Source organism: Myxocyprinus asiaticus, chromosome 31 (genome assembly GCF_019703515.2).
Source record: "Myxocyprinus asiaticus isolate MX2 ecotype Aquarium Trade chromosome 31, UBuf_Myxa_2, whole genome shotgun sequence".
Taxonomy (NCBI): domain Eukaryota; kingdom Metazoa; phylum Chordata; class Actinopteri; order Cypriniformes; family Catostomidae; genus Myxocyprinus; species Myxocyprinus asiaticus.
This window is the reverse complement of record NC_059374.1, coordinates 29899559-29911132: the sequence shown is the minus strand read 5'-3', so window position 1 is coordinate 29911132 and position 11574 is coordinate 29899559. Positions and strand designations below refer to the sequence as shown.

At 38.8% G+C, this 11574-nt stretch overlaps 1 pseudogene; it reads left to right on the top strand.

The window, feature by feature from the left end:
- Positions 1 to 6745: 6745 nt before the first annotated feature.
- Positions 6746 to 8159, top strand: LOC127422397 (olfactory receptor 10A4-like; annotated as a pseudogene).
- The last annotated feature ends 3415 nt before the right edge of the window (positions 8160 to 11574 follow it).

Below are 11574 nucleotides of genomic sequence, written 5' to 3'. Positions count from 1 at the left end.
CGTTTTTACGGACATTTTCAACCTTTCCCTCTCCTTGTCTGTGGTCCCCACATGCTTTAAAACGTCCACCATTGTGCCTGTACCAAAGCAATCCAAAATTATTTGCTTAAATGACTGGCGTCCTGTTGCTCTGTCCCCCATCATCAGCAAATGCTTTGAGAGACTAATCAGAGATTACATCTGCTCTGTGCTGCCTCCCTCACTGGACTCACTGCAGTTTGCATACCGCAACAACCGCTCCACTGATGATGCCATTGCACCTACACTAGACACTGCTCTCTCCCACCTGGAAAAAAGGAACACATATGTGAGAATGCTGTTTGTAGACTACAGCTCAGCATTCAACACCATAGTGCCCTCCAAGCTTGATGAGAAACTCTAGGCTCTGGGCTTAAACAGCTCGCTATGCAGCTGAATCCTGGACTTCCTGTCAAGCAGACACCAGGTGGTTAGAATGGGCAGCCACATCTCCTCATCACTGACCCTCAACACTGGAGCCCTGCAGGGCTGTGTTCTCAGCCCACTCCTGTATTCCCTTTACACATGACTGTATGGCAACACATAGATCCAATGCCATCATTAAGTTTGTTGATGATACGACGGTGGTAGGTCTGATCACTGACAATGATGAATCAGCCTACAGAGAGGAAGTGCACACTCTGACACACTGGTGTCAGGAGCACAACCTCTCCCTTAACCTCAGTAAGACCAAGTAGCTTGTGATGGACTTCATGAGAAAAGACAGAGAACATAGCCCCATCACCATCAATGGAGCACCAGTGGACAGAGTCAGCAGCTTCAAGTTCCTCGGTGTCCACATCACAGAGAACTCGCATGGTCCGTCCATACTAAGGCCATTGTGAAGAAGGCTCACCAGCCCCTCTTCTTCCTGAGACGGCTGAAGAAGTTTGGAATGAACCACCACATCCTCACATGGTTCTACACCAGCACTGTAGAGAGCATCCTGACTGGCTGCATCACTGCTTGGTACGGCAACAGCACTGCCCTCAACTGCAAACCCCTGCAAAGGGTGGTGCGAACTGCCAGACACATCATTGGAGGTGAGCTTCCCTCCCTCCAGGACATATATACCAGGCGGTGTGTGAAAAAAGCTCAGAGGATCATCAGAGACTCCAGCCACCCAAGCAATGGGCGCACTGCTACCATCAGGCAGGCGGTATCGCAGCATCAAGACCCGCACCGGCCAACTTCATGACAGCTTCTTCCCCCAAGCAATCAGAGTTTTGAACTCTTGATCTCTCATGATCAATATACATCAGCACTGCACTTTATTAATCTTATAATCTTATATCTCACACTGGACTGTTATAAATATGTTCTCTCTTAACAACACACTGGCAAATGACTATCAACCGACAGCTTGAATGTCAATACAGCACAATACAACATACTGTATATTTTATATATTCTATTTTTATTGTATACTCTGTATTCTATATTGTATGTGTATTTTATATTGTGTGTATTGTATACTGTACATTGTATATTATTATTTTTATATTGTGTTGTGTAATTATGTGTATATTAGATATGTAATCTGTGTTGTGTAAATCTGATGTTTATTGTAAATTGGTATATGTCTCATCACTGTCATGACTGCTATGATGCTCGGAACTGCACCCAAGACTTTCACCCACTGTTGCACACGTGTATATGGTTGAGTGACAATAAAGTGATTTGATTTGATTTTGATTAGATCTGACACACACACACACACACGTTAGCAAAATACATTTGAATATAGAAAGTTTGAAATTGCAAAATGTTTACTCTGATTCTTCTGTTTTATACTGTAAAACATTATTCTGTTTCTTGATGTTAATTTTCTTGACATTGTTATGCATTTACTTTAAGTTATTAAATTTGTATGTTTGAAATAAATTATTGGTATAAAAATGCTTATTCTGTGTCTTCTCTTTGTAATGCCATGGTCAGGTTTGATTGCAAGCATAATGACAATAACTGCAAACACTGACACTTTAAATCAGTTTAAAATGCTTTGACAAATAATAGTTTGATAATGTCTAAATATATATCCAAATGCATATCCTGTGATAAAATATAAAATTAGGTTACAACAAGCCATCAGACTACACAGAAGGTGGCTACAGCCTACTACTGGCTGTTACTGGCATGACATGGTTTTCAAGTCATGTTATTTATATTTTGTTCACCAGATGGCAGCAATCTGCTTCCAATTTACACTAACCAGCCACTTTATTAGGTACACCTGTACATCTACTTATTCATCTTATTATCTTATCAGCCAATTATGTGGGAGCAGTGTAATGTATAAACTCATGCAGATATGGGTCAGGAGCTTCAGTTAATGTTCACACCAACCATCAGATTGGGGAAAATGTGTTCTCAGTGATTTAGACTGTGGCATGATTGTTGGTGTCAGATGGGCTGGTTTGACTACTGTAAATGCTGATCTCTTGGGATTTTCACATGCAACAGTCTCTAGAGTGTATAGAAAATGGTGCGAAAAACAAAAAACAACCTGTGATCGGCAGTTCTATGGACGAAAATGCCTTGTTGATTACAGAGGTCAACGGAGAATGGCCAGACTGGTACGAGCTGACAGAAAGGCTACGGTTACTCAGATTACCCCTCTGTATAAGTGTAGTGAGCAGAATAGCATCTCAGAATGCATGACATGTCGAACCTTGAGGCAAACAGGCTACAACAGCAGAAGACCATGTTGGGTTCCACTTCTGTCAGCCAAGAACAGAAACTGAGACTGCAGTGGGCCTACTATTTGTGTACCTCAGCAGAAATCCAGATTTTTCGGACCAGGCGATGTTTTTCCAGTCGTCTACTGTCCAGTTTTGGTGAATCTGTGCCCACTGCAGCCTCAGATTCCTGTTTTTAGCTGACAGTAGTGGTACCAGGAAGGGTCTTCTGCTGCTGTAGCCCATCCGCCTCAATGTTCGACGTGTTGTCCATTCAGAAATGCTTTTCTGCATAACACTGTTGTAACGTGTGTTTATTTGGATTACTGTCACCTTGCTGTCAGCTTGGACCAGTCTGGCCATTCTCCTCTGACCTCTGTCATTAACAAATTGTTTTGCCCACATAACTGCCACTCGCTGGATGTTTTTTGTTATTCGCAGCATTCTCTTTACACTCTAGAGACTGTTGTGTGTGAAAATCCCAGGAGATCAGCAGTTACAGAAATATTCAAACCAGCCCATCTGGCACCAACAATCATGCCACAGTCTAAATCATATTTTTCCCCATTCTGATGGTTGATGTGAACATTAACTAAAGCTCCTGATCCATATCTTCATGATTTTATGCATTACACTGCTATTACATGATTGGCTCATTAGATCATTGCATGAATAATTAGATGTACAGGTGTGCCTAATAAAGTGGCCAGTGAGTGTATGTCATATTCTCATATTTTCTTCATGTTTCAACTTATAGAAGTGTCGCTGGCAGCGACCCCTCCATCCCCAGGCAGACACAATGTAAAGGGGTAAGTTGGGCAAGGAGGAGGTGGGAACCAGCTGAACAGTAAATTTAACTTTTAATAACATAAATGAACTTAAATCAGCATAAACACAAACACATAGGCACATGCCCGGCGGCCGCATGTGGCTCTCTCTCTATCGAATTGGTGCCTCCGGCTCGTCTTTATCCCCCTCCCGGCTAATTAGCCCCGATTCAGGGCCGGGCATGTGTCCTCACGGCCCGGCCCCACCCTCCTCCTCGACATAGTTCTGAAGTTTTTCATTCTTTTTTTTTTAATGTTTTTATTATTAGTTTCAAGTAACTAGCTACTTTTTCTAAAAAACTATCAACTCTCTACATCGCTTTTTTAAATGTCACATTGTGCACTTACCTTTGTAAGTTTGCAAATTAACCAAAGTTTAGAGCTCCTTCAATCAAAGAGGCTATATCTATGTCTGTCTATATGATGTTTTATCTGTCTTTTTGTCTATCTGACATTCTTTTGTCTCTTTATCTGTCTGTCTGACTGTTGGGCCTGAAAAACTTCCAATTTTCAAGATTGTAATACTATTTTTAACTTTCAAGGCACGCTTTTTCAAGCCATGAAAGTTTGTCTTGACAAACTTTACTTATATAGTCGTGATTGTTCCAAGAATATAAACTGATTTGAAATAGGCGTACAACATGTTATAAGTGTTCCTTATTCACTGTAGCGCCATCTTTAGTTTTGACAGGAATGACAACAGGGCTCTGAGGGATAGACATACTGTCTTTTTAATGAGTTGTATTGTTGCTTAAAGAGTTTTGGATCGCTGACAAAACATTGATAAAAAATAAATAAATAAATAAATAACATATTCATATCAATAAAAATCAGTAGACAAAAAACAAACAAAAAACCCTCCAGAAATCATTAGTTGTGGAAAATTAGATGTAATCTACAAGCTTTATACAGTGCATGCCATTGAACTGGAATTCTATGCCTTACAGCCTAATTTTCATTCACGTCAAAAACTGTGATGAAGGTCTATTGTCAGCGGTCGATGAAATTTCTTGCAGATACCTTACCCTAACTGCTGAAACTAATCAGCCAATTTATGTAGCACCCCCTTACCTTCAGATTATGAATTATGTATGGAGGAGCCCCAGGCTGATAGTTTTATGCCTATATAGATGTTGGATTTAGGCCCCTCTCTGATAGCGTTAAATGAAAAAATCTTATTAATTAGTTGGAAATACTTTAGCTAATTTACCCAAATAAATGTATATTTCAGAATCAAAGAATGAATAACTCCTTTTTTTATATAACAAAAATATAAAGAATTTAATTAAGGTGACAACAGGGTTGAATATTATAACTGAAATAATGACAGAAATCCAAAATAAATAAAATAAAAGTGTACAAAGTTTCACTTAAATTGAATACAAAAATTCCCCGAACAGAAATTAAATACACTTGGTATATTAGTTTTAAAGCATTTAACTCTGTTTACAATTTCAGCTGAATAGAACTGGAACAGAATTTGACACAATAATATAGTCATTTCAAAGTTAACCCTCTTTGTACTCAGAGTACTTTAAACTTCAGAAATAAACACAAAATATGAACATAACTGTTTTCTGTAGTGGGCCCACACACACACCGCTAAACACACACACAACCCACCCCATAGCAGGCCTGTGAAGTACCTTGGGTTCGTGGTGGCCTGAGAATGAAAAGTATGAAAGTGGTGGCCTGAGTATGAAATAAAATAAATAAAATACCTGAACTCCTTTATGGAATACAACGGAAATCCCTAGGTACCGTAAAGCTTTCTGCCGCTCATGCGTCTGATGCTCTCCCTGTGCAGACAATTCACTGAATCTCCCACGTAGCCAGAGGAACTCCAAACCTCATGGTGATTTGGAGTGCTATCTGGTACTCCACTAGTCAGTCACCATGAAGAAAACCAGAGCGATCTCAGTCTTTGGGTCTTTTTTCCAGTTATTTTTTAGGATAACTGTAAACACAGTCTGTCTCAGTGCTCTGAACTGCTAGTGAATGATGCAGCCACAATGTCAGCGAACATACCTGAAAACTCTGTTACAACTCAAAATACAAAATAGCTCAGTTTTTTAATGGCTAAATTTCACATTCATAAATGTAAATTTTCAGGGAAATAAAACATGTTTTATAATATTTAAAAATGAAGTTAAGCATTATATTGAGTCAATATTGCCCTCAAAGAATCAAAAAGCTATTTGAATTTTAGAAGCATGTACTGTATGTTCTTTAAAGTATTATTATAATATTGTTTATACCACCCCCTAGCATTTGAAATGTTGTATAGTATTTGCATTGATATTTTCTTCAATAAAAAAAATAAAAAATAAAATAAAAATAGCTCAGTGCTATAGTGTTGTACACACGTTCTTGTGCACAGTTAAATGCTTTAATACGATGGTCAATCGATTAAATAAACTATTTTTTACCGGAATATCTCAGCTCACACTTTGATACATCTGCTCTCCTCGCTCGACGTTTTTTCTCTTCCCTCCCTAACCAGTCACATTTTCCCATTCACATAGGAAATTAAACTCTCAACAACCAATAAAATAAAAGATAACCTAAGTTGTTGATTAAAACCACGTTTTTCTCATGTGTATTACAACCAAACTCTACCTTTGATAACGTCCTTAAAGACATACATACTTTCTTTTCACAAATGCATGGAACTTTAGACTCCATTAACCACTTAAGCTCTAGATTAGAGATTTATAACCCAAATACTCTCAAATAGAATTAAATAACTCTTTTAACCCTAGAATTATGTTCTAATGGGTTACATTATGCAATATACATGAAAGAAGATAAACATGGGACATGCAAATCAGTGTTAATGAAACATAATAACCGAAGATTGTCAAAGATTGTCAACAAGGAAATTGGTAATTTACAAGTTACTCATGCAGGGACTATAAAAGAAATGCACATCAAGCTGTGGCATGTCTCCTGTGACTAAGGAGAGAATTTATATATCGGAACTTAATTTAATCTTTATCACTTTACAGAACTATGACTGTATTTGATGCAAGATTTTTTATACAAATATCAAAGAATACAAAAAGCTGCTCTGCAGCTTATGTGGAGGCATGTTAATTACATATTAGTTTATCATTAACTTAAGTTTGTCTTTGTCTATAATGATTGTAATGCTTAAATGTAAAAAATACAATGCTTTAAACATTACTTTTTTTCAGGTGGTTACAAAGCTCTCTCAGAGATATGACTTACACCAATCTAACTGTTGTTACTGAATTCTATCTCTCTGGATTTCTTGGACTCCACCAACAGTATTACGGAGCTGTGGGAACACTTTTGCTGGTGGTCTTCTTGACTCTGGCTGGGGGAAATATTTTCATCATTTTGTTTGTATCTTGTGAGGAAAAACTTCAAAAGCCTACTTACTTAATCTTCTGTAACCTTACCTTGGCAGATTTTGCTTTTGGAACTGTCACCCTGCCAAAAATAATTGCAAAGTACCTGCTAAGAATGAATACGATGCCATTTTAAGCTGTTTTGTGCAAATGTTTTTTGTTCATTATTTAGGAACTGTTAATTCTTTTCTTTTATTGTTAATGGCCCCTGATCGGTTTGTTGCAGTATGTAACCCCCTTAGATATCCTGCTATTATCACAAACAGGTAATTTGCAATAGCATGCATATGTTCTGGATAATTATAATATCATGGATTTCAGTTCTTGTTTACCAAGCCTTTGACATGGCCTACTGTGGTTCAAATGAAATTACTCAGTGTTACTGTGACTACACTTCAATTAATAGACTCACTTGTGGAAATGTAAAGATGATGAAGCTGATTGCCTTTGGTTTTGCCATGTTCACCATCTTGGGCCCTTTGAATTTGATTATATTCTCTTTTATTGCCATCACATCTGTTTTCAAAATGTCTGATGTTCAGGCGCAATATAAAACATTCTCAACTTGCACTCCACAACTTTTGATAATTTCCCTGTACTATGAGCCCAGATGTGTGGTCTATGGATCTGATGTGACAGTTCAAATTAGTCTGGATATTTCGTATCTGTAAAGGTTTCTGCCAGGGAGGACACAGGGAACCAGGTTTCTTTCACTCAGGTAAGGTTCTTTAATGGAGTTACAGGGTTGCCACAACACATCAGCTTCACACTCTCACAATATTCTTTAGCTTCACAATAAGATTCTAGCTTCACAATAACTCTGTAGCTTCACGAAGAGCTTCAAGACCCAGACTCTCTCTCTCTCTCTCTCTCTGGTCTGGTGGTGGTGTGGCTCTTTTATGCCGCTCTCCCCGTTCTCACTGTAATTAGAGACAGGTGTTAGACATAATTTAGCTCAGGTGCAAGCACCCTTACCGCTTTCTCTCTCTCCAGAAGGACGCTTGACCACGCCCCCGCTGCCACAGTATAATATTAATTATGTGCTACAGTCTGCTTCCCCCTGTTGTTAACCCAATGATTTACTGCTTTAGAACTAAAGAAATCAAAGATGCATTAAGAAAAAAATTAGAGACAGAAAAATATGCATGTAGATAAAGCAGACTTTTAAGCTATTTATTAACAAGGAGTGCTCTAAGTGTACATTAAACATGCACTCTATTTGTACATTGATTGTAATAGCTAGCTTAGGCAAAAAAAAAAAAAAAAAAAAAAAAAAAAAAAAACAGTTGGCACATCGTAAAGTTGAATGAGGTCTTAAATCCGTTTGCTGCATTTGTGAATGTGACAGAAAGCATAAACATAACTTTAGCCTAACTAGTCATTACAAATCACGTAAAACTACATTGAATCTGGTGTTTTTATGAAACGGGCTATAATTTATTATCCTGTGTATTGTATTTCCACTTACATTCATCTCCGCAAATTCTGTGGGATTGTGCTCACGGAGATGGTGCTTAAGGTTTGAAGTGTTTCCCACCTGAGCCGATACTTTTTTGCGGCAAACTTTACAGACTGGGTAACCATCAACATTGATGGTGCCTCGTGGGTCTTTTACATAGCCAAGTAATCCAAGACAGCAGACATCAACTTCTGTGGCGGTGGAAATAAAGGTTCAGGCTCGGACATGTCTGTTTGTCGCACTCGTACTGCACTGCTGCTTCGCTCCTCTCGTGCTGGACTTCTGTGATCATGATGCGCAGCGTTCGCGACACCTGCATGTCACCTTTAAAATTGAGTGACAGTCAAATGCAACATGAGGAAGTCGCAATTTAAAGATTTATTTTATCTAGCCAATTTTATTGCTGTGTAAATTTCACAGATTCTGTCTTAATTAAACTGATTTGGATTTTAGAAAAGTTCTGAAAAAATCTGTCTTTATCTTCATGCAATACTGTCAATGAGAGGATTTCAACGGTATGTTAACCGTCCGTTTTAAAACCGAGGTATATTGTGAAACATTGAAACCGTTACATCCCTACTGAAGACAAAAACTAAGTATGCATAAATCTCCAAAAGTCTCCACTAGCAGGGTTTAAGTATATATCTATACAATGGTGTAGATTTTGTTTGAACATTGGGTGGGTGCAGGTTTGCTTGTAATGTTTCATTACAACACATTACACAGTGCATAATAACATTTCAAATTAATTTCAAACCCTCTTAAAACCGAATACTGCATGCATCCGCATTAAAATCTCAGAACTTTTTATATCCCTTTAGAGACATTTTACACTGGATATTTGTTTTTAATAAAAACTGATATTTTCAAGGATTCATACCTGTGAATGGAAACCTAATGCGGAGGCGGTTATCTATAAAAGCATTTTTAAAAATCCTCATCCAGTAATAGTAAACAACTCTGATTGGCCCATCCTTGCCAGCGCTGAGAAAAGTAACTGGTACCACGTGACACTGCTGTCTACGCTAGAGGGGGACACTAATTTGGACTTCTGCTTTTGTCTGATTATGACAAACTCACAGTCACACAATTGCAAGGTATCTCATACTACATTATTTTCAGCATTGATAAAAAATATATAAACAAGGACCGATGTGTAATGTAAAGGGGTGGGGGGGTGGGGGTGGGGGGTGGTGTCTTGTATTTGTGGCTTGTTTGCATCATTACATTACTGACACTAGTTACAGCCTATCAGCACTTAGTCCCTGCCTATTTAAGACTGGTACATGCCACCTGGGTATGCGTCAATGTTAGATTTGGCCCTTTTGCGTATCGTTCACTGCCGTGTAAGGTACGTATTTAGCGGTTTGGCTAATTTTGCTCCTGGTGTACAGGTGCATCTCAATAAATTAGAATGTCGTGGAAAAGTTCATTTATTTCAGTAATTCAACTCAAATTGTGAAACTCGTGTATTAAATAAATTCAGTGCACACAGACTGAAGTAGTTTAAGTCTTTGGTTCTTTTAATTGTGATGATTTTGGCTCACATTTAACAGAAACCCACCAATTCACTATCTCAAAAAATTAGAATATAGTGACATGCCAATCAGCTAATCAACTCAAAACACCTGCAAAGGTTTCCTGAGCCTTCAAAATGGTCTCTCAGTTTGGTTCACTAGGCTACACAATCATGGGGAAGACTGCTGATCTGACAGTTGTCCAGAAGACAATCATTGACACCCTTCACAAGGAGGGTAAGCCACAAACATTCATTGCCAAAGAAGCTGGCTGTTCACAGAGTGCTGTATCCAAGCATGTTAACAGAAAGTTGAGTGGAAGGAAAAAGTGTGGAAGAAAAAGATGCACAACCAACTGAGAGAACCGCAGCCTTATGATTGTCAAGCAAAATTGATTCAAGAATTTGGGTGAACTTCACAAGGAATGGACTGAGGCTGGGGTCAAGGCATCAAGAGCCACCACACACAGACATGTCAAGGAATTTGGCTACAGTTGTTGTATTCCTCTTGTTAAGCCACTCCTGAACCACAGACAACGTCAGAGGCGTCTTACCTGGGCTAAGGAGAAGAAGGACTGGACTGTTGCCCAGTGGTCCAAAGTCCTCTTTTCAGATGAGAGCAAGTTTTGTATTTCATTTGGAAACCAAGGTCCTAGAGTCTGGAGGAAGGGTGGAGAAGCTCATAGCCCAAGTTGCTTGAAGTCCAGTGTTAAGTTTCCACAGTCTGTGATGATTTGGGGTGCAATGTCATCTGCTGGTGTTGGTCCACTGTGTTTTTTGAAAACCAAAGTCACTGCACCTGTTTACCAAGAAATTTTGGAGCACTTCATGCTTCCTTCTACTGACCAGCTTTTTAAAGATGCTGATTTCATTTTCCAGCAGGATTTGGTACCTGCCCACACTGCCAAATGCACCAGAAGTTGGTTAAATGACCATGGTGTTGGTGTGCTTGACTGACCAACAAACTCACCAGCTCCTGAACCCCATAGAGAATCTATGGGGTATTGTCAAGAGGAAAATGAGAAACAAGAGACCAAAAAAATGCAGATGAGCTGAAGGCCACTGTCAAAGAAACCTGGGCTTCCATACCACCTCAGCAGTGCCACAAACTGATCACCTCCATGCCACGCTGAATTGAGGCAGTAATTAAAGCAAAAGGTGCCCCTACCAAGTATGAAGTACATATACAGTAAATGAACATACTTTCCAGAAGGCCAACAATTCACTAAAAATGTTTTTTTTATTGGTCTTATGATGTATTCTAATTTTTTGAGATAGTGAATTGGTGGGTTTTTGTTAAATGTGAGCCAAAATCATCACAATTAAAAGAACCAAAGACTTAAACTACTTCAGTCTGTGTGCACTGAATTTATTTAATACACGAGTTTCACAATTTGAGTTGAATTACTGAAATAAATGAACTTTTCCACGACATTCTAATTTATTGAGATGCACCTGTATATGCACTGCTAAGATGTGTTTTATTTATTGTAGCCGGGTTAGTGTCAGATCTGTTCAGTCTCGCTGCTGTGTGCAGGCTGTTTATTACCCCCAGGTATGTTGATTCCGACCGTTTAAATGCTCTTGCTTGAAGGCTGTGTTGTGCCCGCTAACTCACGCTTCCATTACATTGCAGCTTGTCTCGTACCACTCGCATATTTGTGATTAGGCTGCTGCGATCTATACTTCAAGCAACTGTGCG